Source organism: Caloenas nicobarica, chromosome 6 (genome assembly GCF_036013445.1).
Source record: "Caloenas nicobarica isolate bCalNic1 chromosome 6, bCalNic1.hap1, whole genome shotgun sequence".
Lineage (NCBI taxonomy): Eukaryota > Metazoa > Chordata > Aves > Columbiformes > Columbidae > Caloenas > Caloenas nicobarica.
Genome location: NC_088250.1, coordinates 15,155,990 through 15,183,873, shown reverse-complemented (window position 1 = coordinate 15,183,873; position 27,884 = coordinate 15,155,990). Strand labels below are relative to the sequence as shown.

Genomic DNA, 27,884 nt, shown 5'->3' with positions numbered 1-27,884 from the left:
TTCAGAAAATTTGTTTTAAAGGAAATATTGATGCAGTCTATATATATGGGCAAGCAGTCCTTTCTGTAAACAATATTGCCATCCAAACTCAATTATCAAACTTTGTTAGCTGCAGTTCTCAGGCTCTTAGATGGATTTTGTTTGCATACTATGTCTTTAGTCCAGTTTTGGCCTAAGTGGTGTCAGTGGACACTAATGAGATCCAGTGAAATGTTTTATGAGTGGCTCAAAGTAAAATTTAAGGAAAAACAAGATTCAGAGTGCCTAGGACCTGGTTTCCCACTGCAAGATGCAAACAATTTCACTGAGAGTATTTCTCACCCAGCAGTGAGAGAAGTGACTGCCCAGCTCCTTCATAGCTTTTCATGTTACTTGGTCTGAGTTACAGCATCAACTCGTTTCCCTCAAGCAATGCACATTCTGTTGCCACGTTTTTGATGGTTTTGCCTGACTTTTTTTTTTTTTTTTTTTTTTTTCCTGAAGTCTATGTTCGGGTAAATCAAGTCATAAGGATAAAAAAGGCCATTTGTTTTTATGTGTTAGCTTGGAAAAGATCCTTCAGGGGCACAAAATAGAATTCTTGTATTTATTACTGAAACTAATAATACTTGAAGTCTGTTTAGGTTGTTTTGTTATTTATTGCCCTTGAAATGAAGTGTCTCTGTTGAAAGTATATGTTTTAAAGCTGCCATGCAGGATTCATTCTCACGATCTGCAAACTTTAAACAAATCAGAATAATTTCTTAATTCATTTTTATTTAAATATTTGATAACTTTCTACTTGGAGCAAGAGTTAATTTTACTAAACAACTTTAAGTGTACTTGAATATTACATGTGGGTTTATAATTTCAAACATAAAATGGGTGTAACTGCCATTTAATTTAGGCCATTGTCTAAGTGTACTTGGTTTCCTTCCCTCTCTTCTGTGCTTTTCTATTTACACAATGTGATGGTTACAGTTAAATTGTTTGTCTCTGTAATTTTGTTCAAGATTTTTAATTTTTGGCATATATGGTGGTGTGTTTGGACAAGAAGAGTGTGTGATCAAGCTTCTCTCTGATTTTTGCTTCCCAAACTTGCCATACAAGTCATTCCTTCTAGCACTTGAACAGACGCATGTGTCTGTTCTGTTTTACCCCATCTTTCTTGGTAAGTAATTGAGAAAGGAATAAAAGGACTTTGATTAATATCCTTTTGGTACTTCAGTCTTACTTACGTGGCCAAATCTGGCTGAAACCTATAGAACTTTATCCTAAATACATGGAGCTTATATCCATTGAAACTCAATTTAAAATTTTCTCTGATAAGTTGGGGTTTTTTTAATACTACTTTCTTGCAGTAGCCAGTCTCCTTTTGTATTACAGTGACTCTGTGAAATGAGGTTTTTTGATTTATGTTGCCTCAAGGCAGGCCCTATGAAATTCCTTTGAAGCAAGATGGAAGGTGAGCAAAGACAAAGCAACAGTTTTAAAATATTTGAGAGAAAATAGGCATCTGGGAACTAAAAAAGGATAGTCGTGGGGTTCCATCACTTTAAAAACATCATTTTCTTTGAGAATAGCCCCCAAAAAATCACATATTTCTCTTAAGATTTCATATTATTCTGGTTTCAGTCACCATCATCACCCCCCAGTTTACATCAGAAGTAACCAAAAGGTAAAACCAGGCTGAAGCTAGAGCTGCTGCTTTGATATGCTGCCTCATGCCAATATAGTTCTCTCAGATCTAATGTTCTGAGAAAGTTTTGCATTTCCACGTAAGTGGGAATGAGGAGGTGGACACATGTGAACATTAATTTCAGCCTTCACAATGCAGTCATGCTCAGCACAACTTCAATTTGCATTATCCTTTTTACTGCAAATGAGATCAGACCCTGGTTTTCATCTTCATGTAGACTATATTGTGTTGTCAACTGAAAGTCGTAGTTCTCAGCTTCACCATGAGCTGAATCACAGAGCTAAATATTCTCAAATTTGTGTTGGAAGGAACTGAAATATAACACGGGCGTATGACTCCTGTGGCTTAAGTCCACCACCTCTGCATGTGATTTCTCAGTCACTGCATCTTTTATTGCTTTATTGCTATTTAAAGTAAGGATTGCAGAGGTATAGGAAAGCTCTTACATCAGCCAAGTATAACCATCAGCTCTATTCTCTGTTTTTTTCAACCTTTAACAGTTATCATGATTGGAGAATGACAGACACATTTGGCCAGGCAACCTAAATGTATAAAACACACTTTTACAGCAGAGTTGTAATCTGGCAAGCTGAGTCTCTATAGCTTGTACGCCAAATAGGAGTGAGACAGAAATAGCAGCACTTGCAGAAGAGCAGCCACCTAGGTCTGTGCCAGAAGGAGAGCATTACCAGGGCAGGTATCCATTGCTTCAGCAGCTCTTGGTGCTGTGGTCATAGGGAGCGTGAACCTCATTCAAAGTTCTGGATATGGTTCAGAGCAAGAAGACATATGACTGTTGTCTGGTCTGTCTCCAAGAGGCAAACTTCAGCTCTTGCGTTGTAGCCCTTCATGCTTCCAAGTAGTCCATGCAGCAAAATACTTGAGAAATTGTGAAGAATCCATCAGGGTATCCATGAATGCTAAAAGTGTCATATCTTCCAGGCAAGTATTTGGATTGACTCAGGTATTTATTCAAGGAATGTGCAAGCATCTGTGCTATAGCTGTTACACTCAGTACCAGATTCTGGTTACCTCCTAGTGTTTGTCTCCATCTCTCTAAAAGTACAGCCATAATGGAAACATATCGTTAGTTCTACTGCTCACTAATTTCCTACTCAAGATTATCAATCTCATAATGAGAAACTCAAAACACCCTATGGTGATATTCCACTAGAGTAGAAATGAAGCACCTGAAGAAAATACCTTGGAAGCATCCTACCCTCTGAAATCCTAGGTCAGGATCATATGCAAAATGCTCAGAAATGTAAAACTGGTCAAATCTTCAAAGTCAGACATTTCTATTTTCTCTCATTAGGACATTCCGTCTGCAAGTAATATAAGTAAGCATGCCTGAAGACTGGCTTCTAATGGTTTGGGGGTTTGGGTGTGTTTTTGTTTTTAAGTATAAATTAAATACAAGGTTTCTTGATGCATTATTTTGTCATTTAGGAGACTGTTTCCCAAATTTATGAAAATCATATTGAATTATTGTTTTAAAATATCTTTTTCTTTTAATGCTACTTATAATCATCGTGTATCATGGCATGAATATCTCTTTCTTAAGTATTTAAATACAGTATATAATTTAAGTGTGAGCCAAATCTCTGTAAATGCCATCAAATAACCTGGATTTCTATAACTAACTTTCCAAGTAGCACATTCTGATTTACTACCTTACTGGAAACACAGGAAGGAACCATAGGACTAGAATATCTTTCAGGGCTGCTTTTTAACAGAAGTGGAGAAATCTAGGTGCAGAAACAGTCTTCGTAGAATTTATCATCTCCAAGTTTTCTTTTAATTTTAAATGTGAATGCAGTTATTTATGTTCATGTATTTGTCTTCCTTTATATATATCGTAAGGTTCCAGTGGGCATAGGATAAGGTCAAAGTCTTGCTTCACAAAGTATGGCTTTCAGAAAGTCTTGTTCTCTCTGGCATTTTCCAGCTCAAGAATTCAGCAGTCAGTTGGAGAGAGAAATGAGAAGGGAACATCTCTGGGGGCTGAGCAGCAAAGTTTACTATCCAAAACTGAAAAGACTCCCAGATGAATAGAGCAAACCAGACAGCCCAGCAGACATGAACTCTGGCCCAGAACCTGCAGATAAATCTGTTTGCATGGCCTATTACCTAAACAGTGCAATGGTGTCAGTGGAAATCCACACAGAGGTAAGGATTTGCAGGCAGAAGCCTGGCTCTGCTCAGGTTAGGGAAGATGTTCAGGTGTTCCATCTCTTTGTAAAGTGAGACAGACATTAAGTGCTTGCTGCCATTACACACTTCTACAGTACACCTCAATTCAGTTCAAGCCACTTAGAGGTGCTAGCTGTCAGTCTGAGCTGAGTACTGTGTTGTTCTTTCATTACTGGGAAGTTAGCTCCATATCTTAGGGAAGGACGTGAGTGAAAATAAAATTTTTCATCCTATTATTATCTCCTTTTTCTTGTCACATAACAAAGCTATATTCAATTTTGCCCAGTTTTTGGTCGTGCATGAGGAGACACAGTCTAAGAAAATGTGAAATTAGACTTTTAGCAGAGTTTCTTTGGACAGTTGACTATTATGCAACTAAAACCAGCGATGCTATAATGTTTATACTTTCATGATAAAATTATTTTCACAACTACATTTTTAATGCCAGCTTAGAAATGCTAAAGGTATCTTCTATGCATACACCCTGTTATAATCCACTCATCAATTATGAAATACGGAAGAAAGGTGTTTTATTCATTTATTGCACAATGTTGTTATTCCAAACTTAGACACATATTTTATAAATATTTTTAGTTCTGTTTCCTCTTATTGTCTCTACTTGCCTTCTCCTGTCCTGATTTTTTTATACTCTTAGCCAAAAAGTGACGGATGTCCCTTTGATTACTAATGCAGAAGACTGAATTTACTCTCGGACATCTTTAGAGGGGAAAAAAAAGTCCTCCGAGTAATTCAGACTTCTGTGTCTCTTCTCCTTCACTGTGTCTTTGCTTCTGTTTTGTGGGGGATTTTTTTGTTTTTCTTTACAACTGTATGGTCCTTAAAATAATTTTTTTCTCTCTATGTTCAGAATGCTCTTCTGAAAGTGTTTTCTCTTAGGAACCTATGCTAGTTTACACTAGCTTTTGATGGACCAAACCTAAGAGACACTGAACACACAAACTTTTCTCTAAAGTGTATAAAGTATCTGTCAGGTTCAGACCCTAGTTATTAACTTCAGAAGCTAATTTTCATGGTAAATATCATCCTAAGAGAGTCTTGGCAGAGTTCTACCCAAGGCAACTGTCATACTTAGTAAAGCGTAGAAAGAATTGCCTTTTTTTTCTAAAGTAAATTATTTTTATTTGAAAATCTTCTGGTATCCTGTAAAAATTCTGAGTTTGTGAAGTTGTTCAGGAGGTACATAAGCTTTGTTCTTCAAATGCTTTAGGAATCCATATAAGTATATACTTTATTTTATTCCAAGGTTGCAAAGACAAAATTCATATTGAGGGCAACTGGAAGAGAAAGGTTTCTAGTGTGACTTTCATGGAGGCAGAAAGAAAAAAAAATAAGCCACATGTTAACAGCAGTTACCTGAAAGTTTTTCTGAAGTCTCCCTGTGACTAGTTTAAATACATTCTTGTTTCTTATATCTTCTATACTTATAATTTTGTTTTATTTTGTCTTGCCTTTGCACTAGTAGGATTTCCCTCTTACCATCTCTTGGTTCCAGGAATAGCAAAGAGCCACCAGTCATTTGCATTATGAATATAGTTGGGTAACTTTCAGCTTGTATTAATATCTATATATGAAACAGCCAGTTGCCCTAAATTCAATTTGTTGCATTTGCATATACATTCAACGAGCTCCACAAACAATTTCGTAAGCAATTCGTATTTTAACATCAAGTCTGCTAGGAATAAAGTATGTGACTGAGAAGAAGGGGCTCTTGCATCTATGCAGGTTGTTCTGCCTGACATTTTATGTTAACAAAGGTATGCCATTTAAAACTTGGTTCTTCCATTAGCACACTTGTAACGTAGATGTTTGGAAGATTTATATATATGTATATATATACGCTTTGAGATGCCACAGTGAAGGCACATTGAAAGAGAATGCAAGATCACTATGGCAGTTCTAGCCTTTCCACTTTAGCGTTTAATAAAACATAGAAGGCTAATGATAACTGCAAAGTGTTCAGTTCGTTATTAAATACATTTTTAAGTTGATTAATTTTAACTGTAATCTGCACTGCGTTAAAGTCATGCAAGGAGCATCACTATAGAGAATAAGGATAGTAGCTCAATATCCCATGGAGCACCACTGTTGTGGCTAGAGCTTTCCATATCACAGCCTTGCAGCTCTGGATGAATGAGGCTATAAAGGGCTCTTAGCCTCTCCAATGAGTTATTTCACTGCTTTATTCACTTTAAAAAACACAGACTCCTCTCACTTTGGCTACTACTGTTCTCTGGCATAGCTGAATTATTTTATAGGACACAAACCTTCCCACACTTCAGCTCATGTCTCTGGCATGTTAACCAACCTCTCTTCCTACGGAGCCAGCACGTATGGAAGGCAGCCATGCAGCTGACATAGGTTGATTTAAAAGACTGGGATCCAAGAGAGCAAGTTAATGAGTCCTCCAAAATGGGAGGCTCTCAGAAGAAGCTATTGCTGCTGCACCTGACTGACCTTTCCATTCATTACTTCTGGTCTCTGCTAAAAGCATCTCGACCTTCACAAAACATACTTCCAAAAAACCTTGGACTAAGCAGAGAGGAAAAAATTTGTCTACCATATTATAAGCTTTTTACTTCAGCTGTTCATTTGCCACTCAGAAATCCATAGGGTTTAATACTTTCTTTGCCACAATTTCTTTTTCCCTTTGAAGTACTTACCAAACTGGAACACCAGGGAAATCCTCAAGACCCTTAGACCATGCTGTCTACTGTGCGTTTATGAGTTATCACAGTGATACTTACAGCAGTCCTTTATCCTAGCCCCCTTTTTAGTCTCTTGTCAGGATGCTATTAAATAATAATAATGTGAAAGGACACCCTTTACTGGTTAGATTACATGCTTGTATTTTACTGCTAATTGTGTCATACATAGTGAACAATGTCTGCATGAGCTCAGAGGGATAACTTTCTTGATAATCTGTGTTGTAGTCCAGCACTGTTGCCTATTAAATGCTATCTGTACGCAAAAAACAGAGCATTCCCATAGGCCACTGTATTTCTTCTTGCAGGTTTTGTCACTGATACATCTAACAAAACATTTAGGGAAACCACATCATCATGGCAATGTTTTAATCCCATTCTTTCAGTACACATTTTATTTCTTTGCATAGAACTGTTAACATCCTAATAAAGATTCAGTTTAGAGTATTTAATTTAGAGTATTAAGTCTATCTTAATAGATTACGTTAAATTTAACCTAAACATGCCAGGTGAAAATTGAGAAGGTAGGGCTTTAGACCATGCAGAGCATGTTTGTGAAATGTTGTCCTGACCTAACTGGGATTATTCAGTTATTTAATATTAAGTTTAAAAGCTTTGCTGAACTAGGACCTTCTTTAACCATAATACCTTTCTTGCTTTTACAGAATTAGGAGGAAACATGAGAAAACTGAACAAGACAATCTCAGGATCTGTGTGGTTTCCCTGTTATTAATCCGTAGAGAGCAAAGAGAAACAAAACCAGAAGCAACACCCGAGAAATGGAATTCAAGGTGAATGTGAGTAGAAGGCTTTTGTTGAAAGATAACACAGAAAACTTTTGAATGTTTAAGCCAGAGACATTTTTCATGTTTCTTGTTAACGTTAAATCCCAATAGCCCATTAAATAATGAGGAGATGTTTGTTGTTTGGGTTTTTTAAAAATTATTTTAGTGTTACAAGCTTCAAAAATCTTCCTGCCCCTATTTAGCCAGGCTTAAGCCTGTAAGGCTAAACTTCCTTGCAGCCACAGAGAAGTGCCTCTAAAAAAAGTACGAGTTAAGACTGCCACAGTGTCCTGTGATGATGGACTCTTGATTTATATATATGAGATAGTAATTTTTCAATTTTTTTTTTTTTTTTTTTGCTTCTGCCCTGTGTGGGACCCCTGTGTATTTTCTATGTTGTTTTTTTATTATCAGAATCTTTTATGTCCAATTTCGGAAGGCAAGGTTCAAGTCTTCTGTAATCCCTTAGACTCTGGTAACATCTTTTCCTAATCTCAGCCATAAATAATTCTCTATCCTATTTTCCAGTTTAGAGAACAATAAGCATAGTTTTTTATTGCATTTACTCCAGGCCATCTCAGTAAAAAACACAGAAACACTAGGTCATTTATAGAACTTTGAACTTCAGACAACCTTAGAAGAAGCAGCAGTTCTAAAGCTACACACCTCTTACTGTTTAAATTATAATTAAACAAATCCATATACCAACGTATATCTGAGCCTGGTAGTTCATTCAGCATTTTGAAATCCTTGTTTTTTCTGTGAATTGTGGTTTCTAATTTGCCAAATGTAGAAAAATATAGCTCAGCCAAGGGTGGCGCTGGTTGACTAGTTTGCGGAAAGTCATGCTTTTTCAGCCTGTGATGATCCTCTGCTTCCTTAAAATTGGCCATTTTTTTGGCATTAAGTATCATTTTGGTGTTTAAACCTCTTAGAAAACAGTTAGCCAGCATACACAGCAGAGCCTGAAATGGGGAACTGAGTTGAAACAGGTAAGGCTTGGATCTGAAACATCTGTATCGCTTTATGAACATGACACTTTGAACAAAAGGAAGAAGTATGGCAGAGGTGGTGCACAGCTGGAAGGGACGATACCCCAGCTTTGTCTTTCAGCATGAATGAAGTCTGATGAAGCTATAGCTCGTGACTGGCCTGAAGTTTAAGTGTTCAGCAAGAAATGAAAAGTTAGGAAGTCATTTGAAAGAACAGAATGAAAGAATTTATTATGTGATGCTGAAATAATCAGCAGGCACCAATTAAATGTATCTTGTTAGGGTTCTTTTCTGAAAATTATTTTTTGTGTTCAGTATCTTCTGATGAGTGTGTCAGATGATTCCTTTTCAGCACAATTATTTCCAACAATTATTTCCAAAAAAGGTAATTTTTGCAAAAGAAAATATTCTGAACTTTCTAGTGATTGTTATGCATAGTACCAAACTGCTCACTCTGTTTTTTAAAGGTTTTGAACAGTCTCGTGACCTTTATGTTTATGCAATCTTGCATTGTAATTATAAAATCACAAAGTATAACCCACAAGGTACCACTGAAACAATTCTGATAGGAACAAGTTTGGGTACAGTTTACATGAAATATTCTGGCACTTTTCTGTCCATTTCTGACCCAACCCTCGCTGTTACTTTAGGTAACTTCTAAGTTTATTTCGAAAGTCAGAATGTAATTCTTGTTCCTCACATGATGATCAATGTGCTGCCCACCAACAGTAACCATTAGATGAGAAGCTGAACACTTTTGTGGAAAAAAGGGAAATTGCTGTTTGTTTTGGTGTTTTGTATTGTTTTTCCAGGTCCCTGTTGCTTGGGCACAGAGCAATTTGATACTTTTGTTTCCCAGTTGCTAGAGGAGGATTTGAGACTACACATTATCTAGAGAACGATGATTTGACTGATACTCTTCAGTCTGAAAGGCCAAATGGTTGAAGAAAGCTTTTGTAGCACTTTATAAAATAGAGAGTGGAATGAAAGAGATAAATAAGGAATAGTTCTGTGCTGCCCTGAGCTAGAGGGCATTGAATGAAACTGGCAAGTGGCAGTATCGGACTACACAAAAGGATTATTTCTTCACACAACACAACACAGTTCAAGTTGCCAAGGCCACATGCCCTGCCACGGGATGCTCTGAATGCTGTTTGTCCAGGTTCAGAATGCTCCTGGAGGACTCAGGGGTGGTGGAGGCGTGGAAATCACATTTTGAAGTTATTAAACACAAATGACCACTTGTGGCTTAGGAAATCCCTTAGCTGTAAATTGCTAGAAGCAATTTTACTCTGGGAGAGTATCAGTCTGTAATTGCCCTTCTCTAACACTCCTCCTGAGGGACCTGCTGGCGGTCACTGCTCAAACTAGAATACGGGACTAAAAGGACCTTTAGTCTGATCCAGTATCGGGAAAATAATTTTCTTGTTCTAAGTAAGAGATGCACACTGTATTTTGTAGAAAAATCCATGATGCACAGTGGCTCATCATTAAAAGGGCAGTGTTAAACGAAGTTAAATATCTTTCTGACATAATACGTGAGCTGGACATATCACATCACATTTACAAAGATGTTTTGCCTGCTAGAGCGCCAGTTTTCTTATCTGTGACCTAGATTCCGTTACGTATGTTTCTTCATGAAATAAGGCTGCATTGAGAATGCTAGTCTGTGTGCTAGTCCTAAATGGCTAGAAATATTTATGGATGAGATGAGTTCTTTTGTAAATCCCCAGGCATCTAATATTTACAGCTCATTTAAACTTACAAGTGTTAATAACTTCCTTGGGCAACTATGGGACTACATGGAAATATAAATAAATGATCAATAGTTATTACAACAAAAAGCATTCAAGATTTTGGGTGTCTGTCTGAAGCACAATGAAGCAGCCCCTCTCACTACTGAGTTCTTAAAATTGAAGTCAAAGTCTCTTAACAGATTATTTCAGAGAATACTGGGAGAGAAATGGGAAGGCAATAAAGGAAATTATTTATATATTATAGAAGTTGCATAGATATATATAGTGTAGTAACCATATATTTATGATTGCAGAAATAAAGCACTGAATTCATAGGTTTTGTAGGGCTTTGTGTACATCACGGTTAATCATGACAAGAAAGAGACCAGGTTACTGTTATCACTGTGCTCAGATAGGAATAACGTGTAATACTTCATTTCACAATGACAGGAATTTGCAGAAATCAGAATACATTAAAAAAAAAAATTAAGCTCTTAGAGAAAAATGGAGACCCATTTTTAATAATGATTTTGTGTCGTCAGTTTAGGACATGAAGAAGTAGTTTGCCTGCATAGAAGCCAAAGGCAGATGAAATTTGCTATGGAGACAGAGAGAGTGAGATGCAGACCACATAAATATGCACCGTATGTTATTTTAATTCATTCCAAAGGCTGTAATTCCGAAAAGATGTTCAGTCTGTTCTTTTAATTTACTGAATAGACTCATTTCATACTCTTTTTCATTCTGTACAAGGGTGAAGGGCTGATGATAGTTTGCTTAATTTGTTTGCTTTGTTTCTAGCAAGTCTTTGAAAAATTGCAGGCATTTAATGCTTCCATATTCCAAGTAGAGTAATCCTGCTCCAAAAAGTTAAGCTACTAGTCAACCACTCTGATATCTCATACCCTTAGTTTTCTAAATTAGTTAAGAGTCCTGTTCTGTTTCGTTACCAATTATCTGACCAGTACATTTTGCTTTAAAACTTCTATGTATTGTACCTGAGGAAAAGACACTGAATTGGCTGTTTTTGTTCTTTATGCCATGTCTTTGTTTTAAAATTAGGTCAATTTCTTTCAATAGACTGACATAAGCCTCATGACTAGTTAATACTGAGTTGTGACAACAGCTGTTTTTATAAGTGAATGGATTTTGCATGGTCTGACGTTCCCTGCTGGTTGCATATTCTCTTCTCCCATTGCCAAGTTGTAATTTTACCATCACTTCTGGTTTAGAGTTGCTTAAATCTACTCCCAGCCTACCCACACCTACTGCAATGCTGTGTGGGGTCAAGGATCAGAACGCAGACAAGGTATCTCATTTTGTATTATACTGGCACTTAATTTAAAGCTTTGCAATATCATCCATTGGATTAGTATATATCTTTTTACTCCATTGTGGAGATTTGGATACATAAGTACCCATGTAATAATTTCTAACAATGTTTGTTTACTTTTAGTTCCTGATTCATGGACTTTGAAGTGTGAATATGAAGATACTCACACAGTTACTATCTTGTGTGTATTTTATAAACAACTCTTACATCCTAAGTGATCATAAATACTGAGATGGCCTCTGGTGTAAACCATACATTTACTAAAATCTTATTCCTTGACCATCCTTGTGGAGATTTATGCTCTAACAAAGAAAGCAACACCAATTCAAGGAGCAGTATTATCTAGCAAAGCTAAGAGCTGTATGTTTTTTACTGACTTCTACAGCACACAGCTTTACAGAAGGTTCAATATAAAATCTAATGCTACCCACGCTGTCAGGAAATATATTTTCCCTTAGGTAGCATCTCACATCCCATAAGAAAACATGTGGTCTAAGAACTACAGTCCTTTAAGACCACATCATGTTGCTCTAAATTCATCATGAGCAGCCTTTATTTAACTGTTTATAGGATAAATGAGTTTGCAACATAGTCCTGTTACTTTGAAACTTTCAGTCTTGATTTGTAAATAGACATCTTTTAGAAATCTTTTAAGTGAGCAAATATGTTTCTTGCCAAGCCAAGCAGTAGCAACTGTTTCCTTCATAGTAGATGTTGAAAACCAGCCTTTCAGTCTTTATAGAGGACACTTCCACACCGTGCATTATCTGCTCACAGCTGCAGAATGGCCCCATTGTATACTGGCTTTACGTAGACATCTTCCAATCCAGAATGTCTTCCACATGGCCCAGTGATGGCACAGAAATTAAAGAAACGGGCAGTTGTGTGGCAAAAAAAAAGAGGAACCCATTGATTGTCTCTGGTGAAGATGGTTGTTCTTGCCAGCAGCTTATGGTGTTGTAATTGAATGTCACAAAGTTTGCATGTGGAAAATGCTACCAGCCTGTTGGTTTATAGTATTGTGAAAAAAAAAGTAGCAAGCAGGAACTGGAAATGGTAATGCCTAATAATCTATTCACTCCTTTTGAGCCAAATCACGTACAGAATTAGCTCTATCGTGTCCTAATAGTAATAGCTCTTTTTTTTTCCCAATCTTTGAGGAAGGATTACACTTCTGACTGTTGCGCCTTGGAGTACCATTACATTTAGTTCATATTTGGAGTACTACATAGGCAGTAGACAGTGGACATATTATCAGTGGCACATACTTGATACAAGTAGTTATTAAGCATCTCATTTTAATAAAACTCTAGACATTCAGAACAAAAACTGATGCACTATTTCCTCAACGGCCATACTGTCTAGGTAGGAAATCTTCAGAGAAACATCTGTGGCATAAAGTCTGACTGAATTCCAGCATATTTACATAAAAAATGATTACCATTCTTAGAATATGTTAACACTGTTCACATCTTTCTGTGGCCTGCTCATGTCCATCAGACTTTGCTTCTACTCAGTGCTGTGTTTCCACTTCACATAGTGATATGTGCCTGGCAGAACTGTCCTTAAGTGTTAGCCAGCTCACATCCACACGTAGTTGTGGTTGGAACCACTCAGAAATCAGGGGACACGCAAAGATTGAAGGAATTTGATGTAAGAAAATTTCAAAATCATTTAATAAGGATTTCCACATCAATTATGTGTAATGAAAATCATCCAAACCTTAGACAATTGCCCAGTAAGACACATTTGTTTTGAGGAGCAAAATGCGTACCATGGAAAAAACTAACTTGCATCTACCATGTAATAGTTCCTGAAATGATTAAATTAGTGGATTCTAACCCAGGCCATGAGAACAGCACCAGTAGCCATCCTGAGTGGAGATGTCAGAATAATATGGTTGCTCCAGAGCTCCAGTAAAACAATTAAGCTAAATGTAACCAAATAGTGTAATTTGCTTTTAAACTCTGAATCTAAATAGTCCACAAATCCCTGTAAGGTCTTCTGACACACTTTCATTTTTATCTTGTTACTGTGCTACAAAGAAGAGGTGTAGATTGAAACATTTTAATAGAATTTGGCAAGTAGTTTAGCAAAGGATTATTTTGACTAGTCTCCACATGTAACAGTATGGTAAAGGTCTAAATTTATAATAAAAGTAAGAAAGTCAAGGAGAGCATTGCATTTGTATCAAATATGAAGTGAACAATTACAAAACATTTCCCAGATTACTGAGAACTGAAGAAGTTGATGTGTCATGTTGTTCTTCGTTGTTCTGGCATATTAGGGGGGAAATATTTATTGACTTTGCTAAATGCTGTAGTCAAAGCAGCGCTCTGGTTTGGCCTGCCTGTAGACATTGCCTACTGCTCTGGATGCCATCAAATGCTGCATCAACAGTTCATAAACCTGCATGGAGAATTATTCTTCTCTTTTACAAAAACTGATAATTTTCCAAACAAGCTCATCTTCAGTTGGCATTTTAATAAAAAGACTGCTCTCTTGAGTATACTGGCAAAGTCTTGGAGACTAGAAGTGGAAAGGGTTTATTAGGTCATCTAGTTTACCCGTCTGCCAGCGCATGATTGTATGCTGCGGTGCAATTTTTAATACTTTGGCTGTCAGCATTTTGTGCCATGTACAAAGCGAAGCAGGATTCATCAGTTTAGACGAAAATTCTGTGGAGAAAGACCTCTCATTTGCAGATTCTGCATGTCTTGTTGACCTTAACCAAGATAAAAACTGGGAGATTTTGTATGTTCTCCTTTCAGACTGATACCACAACCAGTATTTTTGGCATAAAATTACATCAAAACTGAAAAAAAAAAAGCTTTTTAGCTTACTCTTCAATTGTTCATCTGATTCATTTGCACCAGAACTTTCATAGTTTAATCTCTAGGTGGTAGAATGAGGTAAAGGGCTTTCCCTTTACTGACATAGTCCCTTGACCAGAACTTTTCTTGTCTTCAAGAAGTTGTAGCAATGTGGTGATGAGGCTCTATGGGCCATCTCCCACACTGTCTCACTCCTGATTCTGTTCTCTGTTTCTGCACAAGGGCTGATGCTTTTTGGCTTTCAACTGCTTTACAATGACTGTGTTCCTGTCAGTGGAATCTTAATGACATTTGGTCCTGGAAACCAGGCTCCGCTAAACCTTTCATCCGTGTAGCAAAGAACAAGGTAGTTAAAGATCCTCAGAAGATCTATCAGTGCTATCATGAAAATGGTAGTTTGCTCTGCTATTTAAAATCCTTTTGGGCATAAGATTTCTAGGTAATCAAAGATTAATATATTTTCCTAGTTGGATATACATAGTAGGTCCAAAGTTCCTGCTTTTATGCTCACGAAGTTGTAGAGGAAACACAAATGCTTTGGTGTATTAATATCTGAACAGATGTCTAGGGTTTGCTTTTTCACCTTTCTTGTGTCTTTTAAGGCATTTGCAAACAACAAACTGCAACTAATCTATTCCAAAATGGAGAGAACACTAAGTTCTCTAAATAACTGTTCAGTGTCTTTGGGGATTCTGAGCAAGTTTTTCTTGTTTTAACACTCAGAATATAAGACCGTATGTACCAAATCAGTTGCCTAACACATGGGCACATACTGTGTACTGTTAACACCTTGAATCTTATATTTTGGTTCTCTTTAACTATTGTAAAATCCTTGGAGAAAAAAAGCCCCAGCACAAATGCATAATTATACAAAGGCACAGTTACAGAATGGAACACAAGTTTCTACACATGGTTAGAAAACACATTAAATGTCCAAAGATGTTTAGGCTAAAAGCTGCTTTATATGCAGAAGTAATTGCTTGCAACATATATAAACACAGTAGTTCCACAGGCAGATTTTTAATTCAGCTGCTCACAGCTTCTCCTGACAGTAATTTCTAGGTGCTTTTATTGATTGGTCTCCAAGAAAGCAAGTGAAACAGATTCAACAACAGGAACCGAGAGGTACTTACTTCAAAATACCTTGTTTGCCTTGAAGGACACTTATCCAGAAGGCCGGAGACCTTAGTTCAAATCATTCCACTGAATTAAGAAAGTAGCTTTGAACTTTGATCTTCTAGTATATTATTTATAATAATAAAAATCGGTATTTGAGATAGGACATGAATCTAGAACACCAAACCACAAATTCTAGTCCATTTTTTTCGGGCTCTGGGGAAAGGGATGGGAACTCTTAAGGATGTGAGCACCTTAAAAAGAACACCCTGTAGCAAAAGCAAAAACAAACAAAAAACCGCCAACAAACAATGCAAAAAACCCTAAAGTAATTCATTCTGAACTGATTTATTTTGTTCGGCAGCTAAAATGGCTGAAACTTGTTTGCCTCACCTTATTTATAACATGCGTTTAGTAGTCATTACAGTATCGAAAGTTACTGACAGTTTAAGTGTTTTATAGAAAGAAGTCAACTGTTCATTTTTCCCAGGCTTTTGCAGACTTATTGCTATCTAATCTAGTGTCCACAAACCCATTGTAAACACAGACTGATGTAAAGTAAACACTGAAGCCTCAGTATTAGATAAACAGAACACTGAATTTTTTTTTTCAATTTTTTTTCTGTGCAAGTCTTCTCAACTTAATTTACAAAAAGCTTTCCATATGTATCAATTTTCATGGGACTTTATAAACTTTGCATTGTTTTCTTTGATGAAGTCTGCAGGAGCTTCGATACTTTCAGTAGATGTGAATTCAGAAAGTAAAGGAGGTGCTGTGCACAATAACGAAATGTGTATTTAATACAGGGGTCAAGAAGAAAATATTTTTCACTTCTTCCAGAAAAGGAAAAAAGATAATTTAAGAGACATATCTTAACTTTTGAGAGAACTTTTTTATTATTCTTCTAAAACTTCCATGCTTCTCTGACATTAGGACTTCCACAAAAGAGAGAAGTTTTAGTGGGAACTTTAGGAGATTTGCAGAAAGAATTGTGTCTAAACATGGCCCTTTTTGCTGAATTTCACAGAAGCTAGGAGAAGGCCTGGGAAGTGGTTTTCAATGAGCTGGGTAAGGGTACTTAAAAGGGCATTGGATAATTAACACTGTAGAGGAAGATAGTGAAACATTTTGTAGGAAAAAGGATGCTTGACCAGTTGAAGAGTGTCGTATTAGGGAAGACCAAAGTGATGAAGTATGAAGCCAAAAACTGAGGAGTTGTGACTAACTTTATATCCAGATATTACTATGGGTGTTTTTAGGAAAATATAGTTTTTAAGCATAGTAAACAAAATCATAATTTTATGTGCCAGAATAGGCAGAAGCTAATTTTGCAGATGAATGTAGATATCTAGTTACTTGGATTTTTTTAACTGGCCCAGAATACTCAGTCAACCACTGTCTGAAATTTTCCAATTAGAAAATACCAGGGATATTTTTATTGAAAAGGTTGCAGGAAATGGTACATTACTAGTATTTTCTTTAAAAATACCTGTAACATTTTTGCTTGGGTTATCTGAATACAAAATAGGAACATTGAAGACAGAAATAAAACAGTGCAGGACAGTGAACAGGGCAGAGGTGTAAAACTCAGCCAGAATGGAAAAGGCAGATGTGGCCAGGATAAAGGAACTGCAGTCCAGACATTCCAGAGAAATACGTAACTGCTTTTGCTAACACTCCCCTCCATAATTAGTGCTCAGTTATGTGTGTTCTGATCATCAGAGGGATTTTCACAGTTGAGAATCCAAAGATATTCAACCTTGATGTAAATTCCTAACCTGCTTTCACCTTCATTTTGGTTAGGTGCTCAGTAACTAATCAATAAATAATTTAAGGTTTTTCTGATAAAGTAACGTCTACGTATTGCATAACATCAAGTTTCTCCACATTACCACTTATGTCTGCAGCACCAAAAATACAAATTTATCCAGGTGAGTTAGAATAATCCCTGAGTTTACACACATTAGGTCAAGACATTGGCCATAAATTTTCCAAAAACATCAAAGCAGCTTTTAAATAAACATTTGTCTTTCAGGGAAGATCATATGTGGAAGAACAGATTCACCATAAGGTCATTTTATTCCTAGACATGCCAGAAATTTGCTTATATGAGTGGATCAGTGAAAGGTGAGCAGACAGATCAATACCTCTGCTTCTGCTGCAGCAATGTCTTAAGTAACCGGCTGGTCATTTTTTGTGGGTGGTTCTTTCGCTTTTCAAAATCTCAGCTGAATAACTGTGACTCTGTCCAGGCCCTGACTTCCCAAAGTACACAGAGATTGGGGAGTGGATAACTAACAACTGTGAAAATACCTTGAACATCCAAATATGCTTTCCAAGGCAGTCATCTCATGAAACACAGCAAACCTGTGAAAAGCAAGGCCAGTTTATAATAAAATATAAACCCATTATAATTATAAAATATGTAAATATAAAAAAAAAGTGAAAACAGCTGCATTTTTTTTAAGAAGTTGGTATGTGTCATTAGAGTAAACAGGGTGGGACTTAATGTTTTCAGATAAGAAATTTTAGGTTCAGGTAGATGAGTCAAAGACAATTAACAAAAAATGTTTGTTCCAAGAGAATGTGCTAAAAACATAAAATGATATAAATAAGCTAGTAAGCTTGCAGAGAAACATAGCTGTTATTGTCCTGTTCATTAAGTTGTCTGATATTCAAATATATCATTTTATCATTATAAAAATCAATGGAATTAAAAATCACACCTGGTTTCCAAGGTCTTTTCATGCAGAAAATTTTTACAAGCTCAAAACTTGCACATCCCTGGACTTCTAGATACCCTAAATTGCAAAGGCTAAAAGCGCACGTAGTATTTTTGTTTATAGGGTTATCTCATACTAGAGTATATTGTGGAGCACAAATGGGTCAGTCTTTATATTAATTTACTTCAGGCATCATTTATTTCATTCATTAATTTGTCAAAATATCTGACTCCAGCTCAGTTCCATGGGTGGAGATTGCCATGTGCTAAAGAAAACGTGCTGCTCTGTCATCGCTGGCTTTGCCGGTGAGTTTGAAGACAGGAGCCAGCAGCAGAGCTGCCCCTGTCCTCGGACACACTCCTTCTGCAGAGCGGGAAGGTCCCGGCGGGGCTGAGGTGTCGGCCCTCCCACATTCCTGCATTTCTGCTCTATTTCTGCTGCATTTCTGCAGCGCAATCTGAGGCTGCAGTTGTCGTCCATCCACAGAGTCCGTGGCTCAAACGTCAGCCTTTGCCTGCATAACTGCCTGCTCTGGTTCCTACCAAAATGTGAGTCTTACAGTCCCTGCATCCCTTTTCCTGGTCGCTTCAGGAACATCCATCCCACACACCTTGATAGTTCTGCTCCTTGAATAGCTGGTGCTCTCCATATGTTTTTACAGCTGTCTGTATTAATGGGGAGCTGTTCTGATGGTTGTCATTAGTCATGTTTGAAGGAAGGCAGAACGGCCCAGTTGGCTCAACAGAGGTTAGGTGGTAACTTGTTGCAGACAAACCTGCTTTCATGGAAATAGAGCTGTCTAAAGATAAAGATCACTAGTGAAAATATTCCAAATATTTGTATTAATGTGTGAATATATCATGTGAGAGGAGCATTTTATAGTATTTATTTCACAATCTCACATGTGTGAAGACCATTTTATAATACTTATGGCTTAAAGATTATGAGGTGTCCAGATATTTCTTATCTGGAATTAATACTAAAAACATGAAACTTGAGTAGTCAATTTGAATTTGACCTACTTGTCAAAGCAAAAGGCAAAAAAGAAATACTGTAAGCTCTTTGGAGCAAACTTTTCAGTTCATGCTACAAACGTAGTTGCAGTGACAAAGCAGAACACAAGGAAGAACGGATTTAGATGTCCTTAATTTTTTATTCTGTTAAGCAGTTAAAAAAAATACTCATTAGTGTGACGACTGTGAAACTCTGAAATGGTAAAAGAAAGAGCAGCTTTCTAACTCCTGATTCCCTCAAGATTGCAAGAGACTGCAGGGTCAGCCAAGTAGTGACTTGGTGATGTGAAGTGTCTGAGTTGTGCCGTGCTGGCTGCCGGGGGGATCGCTGGATCACTCTCTGGGGACTGGAGTGCAGGGTTTGGAGAGCAGGCTCTCCAGCCATCGCAGGGCTGAATAGCTCATCTTAAACCTCCTTGTTGGGGTTTTTCCTTTTGGCCAACTTGACTCCAGATGTTAGCGGTGCTCTTTGTTAATCAAATTATATGTAATTAGAGCGAGAACCAGATCAGAAGCTACAAAGAAGAAAATGCAGTGAGTGAAAATGGCAGTTACATACAGCACCCAAATGCTGGAGGGATCCTTATCTTTTAGAGGTGGATACAGATTCCTGCTGTGTGAAATAGGGCCATATCTATAGGGCTCCTATTTCTATCTCCTAGTAGATGCTGTATCAAGGTGAATTGATAGTAATTATTAGTCCTTCAATATCAGTTCCAGAACCAGATGCAGTGTTTCTGGGAAGGACTAATAGCAATTTTTTGCTTTTGAGGTGTTATTACCTCTGCATAAATAGAGTAAAACTGCCTTGCTAATTGTACTCCAAAATAGCCAGTGCACTAGGTCCAAAGGAAAACTAATGCACATTGTTTGATAACATTAGAAGTTATTCAAGGTCATATCCTTTTAATTCTCATGGTTTTAATTATTTTTTGCTCTTTGCTTCGCAGAAATTGCAATTCACACTACTTGTGTACTTTTACAAGTTCCACGTTAGAAACATCTCATGAATATTAAAGTATTGCTTCTGACAGCTTTGCAGCTTTCCTGAGATACTGATGAGGTGAGTTTTCCTGTCATTTATTTGCAAACAGTGTTTCAATAAGGTTTCAAATAAAAATTCTGAAAAGACACCTCGTTCTAATTTTGAAAAGGTTTAAAAACAAATAGAAAAGACTCCTTTACCCCCTTCTCCTGCACCTGCATATAGATGTTTGATTTAAATATATGTTGTTTTTTTACCTACATGGCATTGTATTTGCAGGTTAATAAAAAAGAATATGACCAAAATGCAGTGTCAAAATTTTGAATGTTCTCTGTTCATCTTCATTAGAAAGCTTCTTTAAGCTAAAATTCGAAAATCTTCTGATCGCTAAAATGACAGTACCATAAGTTTGCACTTAACATGCATATGCCTTGTACCGCAGGGCATAGCTAAATAAGCTTGCTCATACTGTTCTTTATCATGAGCCTGTGGCAACTATCTTGAATAATGTCTGTATGCTCCAACTCTTTGCAGAGTTGTGTTCAGATGGTACGTCACTTTATATAGCTTGCCATCTTACTGGACGGCAAGTTCTCTGGGGTTTAAGTAGCTACCTCAGCACAAAAAAAATGCTGTAACTAGTATTTTATTTGTATCACAATGTAGTCTGCACTAAGGGGTAGTTACGCTGAGGCTTTACTATGATATATTTTGTGAGATTTTATTTTAAATAGGAGGTTTCTGTGGACTAATGGTGAGTGTTCTTTGGCTGATGAGAAACAAATTTGAGGTACATGACAACTCCATAACTGTAATTCATTAAATATGGCACTGGATCAGGACCAGGATATTTTGCTCATATCTTCATTTTGTATTTTTAGAAAATATTCTCTGTTCTTTATGTTGTAGTTTCCCATTTGCTTAATGTAAAGATGACATTTGATAAAGTTCTTGAAGATCTAGAGATAGTATATGTAAAGCAATTAGCAATCTTGAAATTTCATGACTCTTCCAAAAGAAGAGCTTTCCTTCACTTTCTGAGTAGTTAATATCGTCATGGGTCATATCTTGGGAGCTGGAAAAATAACAGTATGCAGTGGTTTTGTTCACAACGGCAAAACATAAAGAGGCACAGTAAGGCAGCTTGTGGGAAAGATAGTACAATAACAAGACTGACCTTCTGACCTTAATAAATTAGGAAGTGCAATTTCTAAATCAAAAACAGCACCAGAAGCTCTGGGAATGGAAACAGGCTTAATTCTCTGTTGTGCAAAGAGCCTGAGATTTCCATAACAGCACATCAGATTGTCAGTCCTGTGTGTCTGCTCATTTCACAAATTCTCAACAGCTGTGTGTTCTGCTGGCCTTGGGAACAAGCAGAAGCCCGTGGGGGACATGTGGGGTGGGTGGCTGGGGGTCGGCACCCTTTCCATGCCAGTGAGATGCAGAGATGCCCAGGAGAGGGAGGATTTGAACAGTCCTTGGTTCCCCCGGGGGATCTCTTTGCTCTCCTGCAATGTCTGCTGAGCTGGCTCAACGCCGCCAATGCAGTAAACAGCGTACTGCCAGCACCAGGCAAGAATGACCCAGACCTCTAATCTTAAAATAAGTACTAAGCAGATATAGTGGCATTCACTGAGAGGTTCTTTCCACTGCTGCTGCTTTTTTAATTTTATGCATGCAAGATTTCTTCAATAGTATGGGTCCTGGAGCTTGACTGATCTCTAGCAAGTGTTTGGTGGAATATTCCTTTGAGGACGGGGAGTTTGGCTGGGGCTGCGAAGGTGGGGTTATGTGTATTTTCATTTAAAAGCATACTCTTAATTCTTTGCTCTCAAAATCATGACTATTGTACTCTTCTGTACTCAGAATACTAGCCTTGTAGTCTTCTTGTGCCATTTGAAAAAAGGATGCTTAATACCTTCAAATATGGATTTAATTCACTAGAGTAGACACTTTTCTGAATTTCCCATGTGTGTAGAAAATGATCTGCTGAGACGAATACATTCTTGTAGTAAGGAGTAAAATTTCACACCTCTACGCCGTTTGTTAAAAAAATGTTGCTATATTGTTCCAGTTAAAAAAATATTTTTTCTGTTATATTTATTTCTACTTTTCCATGAGACACAATTGTTAAGAAAGGAGATAAAAAGCATTTCTTGTCTTTAGGAAACAAAGTGTAAATGGATCTCGAATGAGTCATAACAATCTTTTGATTCATGGAATATTTTAAATCCAATTCATTAGCATAATTGTTTCAAGTAGAAATATAAAAATAATAATATTAAAGCCACTTTTCATGCCACAGAGTTTGCAGGGGTGAAAAAGAATGAATGTGTGGTATTTTAATTCTGTTTTCCAGATTATTCTTCCTAACTGTTTGCCTTGGTCAACAGAGTCCACCACAACTTTATTGTTACTACTTTTAGGGGGTTTTGTGAGTAAAAAGCTACCAGAGTATCTAAGAAAACTTTCCCAGACTTGCCTGTCATAGCCCGAGTTCTTACCAATTTACAGTTGATATGTTTGAACTAGGGTTTTCCATTCTGTAATATTAAAACAAAACCTGCAAGCCCATATAGAGCTTAGCCATAAAATGAGTTCAGATCAGTAGCATAACTATAATACATACCTGTTTGTATTTTTTTTAATATCTTCTTTGTCTGCCATTATACCTGACGTTATTAGTACAGACTTTGAGGCTTTCAAATACCAGGTGGTGATTTAATATTCTTAGGACAAGATTCATCTTGAAAGGTACTTTTAAAGCTACCTTTGAAAAGCAGAACAGATCAACCCATATATCTAAACTAAGGTCCTGAGTTATTCTTTTATGCATGACATTCAACAGATTAATTTGTAAGAGCTGCCACTTTCCAATAGTAGATGTACGATGAGCTCTGTGACAATATACTAGAGTCGAGAGCAGAAAAAATAATGTGACGAGAGGTCATGGCTCAGAAGAAATCCCACAAAATACATGTCGAGAGAACCCTTGCAGTCAGCCTCCCGGGCCACCCACCCGCCGGTGCGAGCAGCGGCAGGGCTGGCCCCGCGGGACGCTGCCCCTCCTTCCAGAAACCCAGCTGGAGCCTGTTCCTCCATTCTAGGAAATCCGGGTGCTCCTGGGGACACAAGCAGCCCTCGCAGTCCAGAGGAGAACGTCATACCTGCCTCATGCCATCAGCCAGTGAAAGCTGCTCTGACACTACTCCTCAAGACTGCTATTTCTTTTTTTTTTTTTTTTTTTATTTCCAGACTGGGGTAATCACTTGCCATGTTCTCTGACCTACTTACACGTCTCCAGTGGCCTTCACTTAGAACAGTTATTTTTTCAAAAATTAAATTGTTTTGCCTTGGTAATTCCTTTTGCTTCCAATCATGTTAATACTGAACAGATCAAGAGTTAAAACATTTAATCCTGTGTTCTTCTATTTTCTGTTTTTTTTCTAAAGGATGAGTCATACAAGTACGAATGGTCTTTTGTTATTCTTTAGTAAACTCAAACAAGAATATTTATTCCCTCATTAGAAAAACAATAAATCAGCAAACAGAAAAATATGAAACATCAATTTTTTAAAAATCTTGGCTGTATCTTACAGTTATTGTCCTTTTTTTATTAAAAAAAAAAAAGCATTCACAAAATGTGTGGGATTGCTGATGCTGAAGCCTGAAACCAGGACCTCCTTTCTATGCTGAGGCCCCATGTGAACCAAGAGCTGGAGGTCAGTGAAGTCCAGTCCACATGAGCCCTCTGAGAACTGCGTGGACTGTCTGCAGCAATGGTGACTTCTACACAAACCCCGTGGCAGAAAGGATAACCTGCTTTTTATGATAATTTCTTATTAGACAGGTCTTCCGATGGTTTTAACAGGTTTTTGTTAAGAGATACAGCAAAACATGATTTTTTGTGGTTGTGTAAAACTAAACATAGACACCAATTCACAACCAAGTTTATTCTTAAATCTGTAAATATTTTCTGCCATTTTACATTATTTTGATGTCCAACAGCTTCAAGTTGTAGAGCACAAAAGCCTTTACAAGACACTCTCCAGCCACAAAGTCATGTAGCTATTTCATTAAGTAGTTTCTTAGGTGGATAGGATTGTAGTATTTCACTAGTATTACTAGTGAAGGTCTGGGTGGGTTTTTTTTTCCGTTGCACATTGGAAATCTGAATTAGAGACAAGAAGAAAGGATTTCTTGCAAATTAGTTTTGACACCTTGGTGAGAAGGAGGAGCATCCTCACAAAGGCATTGGGCCAACGTTCTAAACAGATTCCATCGTTGGCGACAAGAGTAGGTCTGTGTTCAGTACAGAAAAACCACACCCTGGCCATAGATTTTGAATTCCCTAGCATTCAGTACACCCAAAGGTCATTAAACTAGTTTGGCTTGTGTCCCTCCTGCTGTGAAGCGAAAATGCTGTGGGTGCCGTCTGCTTCATCCGTATGCAGTCAGAATGTTGGCTCTGCCTTAAGAGCCTTTACAGCTGTGCTGTAACACAGTTCCCAGCATGACTCAGATGAAGAATTTTATTTAATCTGCACAGGACTTTTACCAAAACAAAAAAAAAGAGAATGGGAGAAGAACGAAATAATTTCATTGACTTTGCCACCTTAATTCCTGTAATTGTCTGTTAAGGTGTCAGTCATAATTTTCATTGCTTCTAGCTCATAAACAGGAATGGTTAAAGAAGTGCATGGGGTTTCTTTAGTGGCTCTAGATTCAGCTTTTCTGGTAGGTCAAATGTTTTTAAAAAGTGGGCTTTAAGAGAAAACAATGTCATAGATGCATCTTAGCAGCATGTGTTGGTTCACCAAGTACAATTTCGGGAAAAAGAAGTTGCTTTACGCTTGCCTAAATCCAGCCTATTTTTTTTTTTTTTCGTTCCACCCCTGTGCTTTTGATCACTATTTGCACTGTTTGCAGTATTTTCTGTGAAATTCTACACTTCATTTTAAATTCCAAGATTCTTTGCTGTCATTAAAATCCCCACAGAACACAAAATAAATATCTTATTCCTGACATAGGGGTAATTACAGTGACAAAACCTGAAGATTCTCAGCTCAGATTAAGCCCTTTTGGAAACAAGGGATAGCTGCCAGAATGTTCTAGAGGCCAGAACTTTGGGAACTTTTAAAGTAACACTTAGATCATTTGCTGAAGAACTGACCTTTTGGGGAGGTGTGGTGGACCTGAGGTCACCTGTAAATATGTAAGAGTGTGTCTCTCATTTGTCTTTCTGAGAAGAACGTCACTAACCACAAGACTCAAACATACACAAGGAATCCCAAATTGCAAGAGCAGCGTGCAAATTCCAGCCATCTGACATAGAGATAGGTCAGTAGTTTTGCTCTACACATATGTTATGATATCTGCAGAAAACCATGAATACATTCAATAACTTCCACAAGTGATTATTCCACGTTCTCCCACACAAGAATAGTCCAGTTCTGATATGAGTAACTTTTTCCAGTTTAGCTCAGATGCCAAGACACTACAACCCTGGGAAGATGTTTGTTAACCAAGAGTTGCTTACTAAATACTCCAAAACTGACTGCAAGACTCCAGAATCCGCACAGCTGGGTTTTTAGGGGGCCTGTTTCTGTGCAGAGGATGTGTAGCTGAGCATTGCCATTTGTTATTTGCTGAACCACTGCAAACATACTGCAGAACCAAAGGAAGACAAGGTCTGTAGGTTTTTGTGGAATGTAATCATTAAGTGATACTGGTTGTGCTTCTATATAGAAACTTCAGGATTCGTTTCTGTATAAAATCAAGCACACAGATTGATATTGCAGTGCCTGTGGGAAATAGTAAGTGTCATGGATAAATCTGGGTTCATAATCTGGTTAGACACTAGTTTAATAACCAAGATGACCAATCCGGAGCTGTTCTTGGAATTCAAATTTTACTCAAACAATCTAATGATGTTGTGTGAAAATGGAAGGGAAGCATTAGTGAAAATAAGGGAGTCAGCAGCGGTATTGCTTTTTTTGAAAGGATAAACTTCAGAAATATAGCGAAATGTTTATTGTGGTCAAATGGGCTGAAAAATTTGTAGAATTCAATATGAAAGTGGCTTTCAGTCAAAGACCATGATCAAATTTCTCTTAATTTGTCTTTGTCCATTTAAATGTGAGCACTTACCATGTAACATTCGTTAAGTTTCGTGTAAATGAAACAATTACTGTGGTGAACACAAAGGTGGTAAAAAAGCCAGAATGGTAATAAAAAACTGATCTGTATGTGATATTGATAAACAGTTAACTTACTTTAATTCTTATTCCATAGCTGAGAATGCTTTGGATCCAGTGTTTGGTCTGTTTGTGCATTTTTGTTGAAGAAAGCCAAGCAAATCAGTCCAGGTATTATTAGATGCTGTGGTTCTAATTTATGTCCTGTGTATAACTCAAAAAGAAAAGAAAACCTTATAGATCCATGCATAACAATTGGAAGCATTCTGTCTTACGTTCTAGGATAGCTCAACAGGAGGTAGTTATCTGTTTGTTGATTGTAGCTACTTGAAGTTTATAGAACAAGTAACATAATCTGTTAAGTAATATAATACTGGGTATGAAAACCCAAAGGTGACTGAAATAATTCCACCATCCCAAAACAGACGATGTGGGAAACTGGGTGGGGGGTATTTAATGAATGCAAAAAAGCGCTGTGTAATTCCTTTGAAATGTATCAAGCCATTGGTACCTTATGAGTGTAAAAGTCACAGAAGAGATCCTCTGCATATGTTGAAAATGGCATCAAATTATTTAAGATCTCTTCATACTTGCTTCAGCCTCTTCCGCCTCGTGTGACCCCAGCAGAAGAGGATTTACCAGTTTAAGTGCAAGTGTATTTCAGATAAATAGGTTTAGAAATGAGACCTAATACCTATCAGATTAAAAGGTAACCTCAAACTGCTCTTATTTGTTATGCATACAGAGATATGGGTCCCTTTTTTGGGGTGACAGTTCATGACATTAATGAATTATTGATAGGAGGGATGGTTCCCTGGGTCACTGTAATCTCAGCAACACTTAAGAATAAATGAACGAGCACTCCTGCAGTTAATGACCTCGATCAAATTAAGTGACTGAGACCAGCAATTAGTTTGTTCATTGTTTTAGCAGAGATGCACTCTGTGGCAGCTTTCTGCATTCACTTTGGAGTCTCCCAAGCTTACACTTAAAGCTGCCTTCGCAGCAAAATTATATCCATAACAAAACCTGCTTAAGACATTTTACTTGGAAAAGTAAGTTTGTGTGTTCTGGTCCTAATCTCAGTAAAGTTTTGCATGGGGCAAAGAACTAGGCTTAAAAGGGATTAGCAGCCTCAAGATTTCTTTGTTGTTATTGTTGTCCACTTCACCTTCTTGTTTGAGGAGCACGCAGAAAGAAAAGGTGGTACTTGTTCTGCATTCCTTTCAAATGTCGTAATGACAGCATCAAACAGAATTATTTGAAAAGTTTTACTTTGGGAGATTGGTGATTCTGATTTGGAATCTTGTTTTCTTCATATTTTTTTTCCTAATGTTCGGTTTATTCCCAGGTCGTGCAAAATCATGGTGCAAAGCAGAGATGGTGAGAAAAGCACTGGAACAGAAGTGTTGCAATTTTCAGACCTTTCTTTCATTAACTGATTGCTCATCAGCAGAAATCCCCAGGTTTGCTCCTCCACTTCTGGGATTCTTTCAGTTTGTGCAGCCACATCAGGTACTTACCTTTTATCTTCATTAAGGAGCACTAAGAATTAAGAATCCTCTTTGGGCTG

General features: G+C 37.3%; 1 long non-coding RNA gene across 1 annotated transcript; it reads left to right on the top strand.

Moving 5' to 3' along the window:
• The first annotated feature begins 3,760 nt into the window (after window positions 1-3,760).
• Window positions 3,761-27,814, top strand: LOC135990533 (uncharacterized). Its single transcript, XR_010606426.1, has 4 exons — window positions 3,761-3,847; window positions 7,260-7,391; window positions 20,077-20,189; window positions 27,663-27,814. It is a non-coding gene; the product is annotated as an uncharacterized LOC135990533 (long non-coding RNA).
• The last annotated feature ends 70 nt before the right edge of the window (window positions 27,815-27,884 follow it).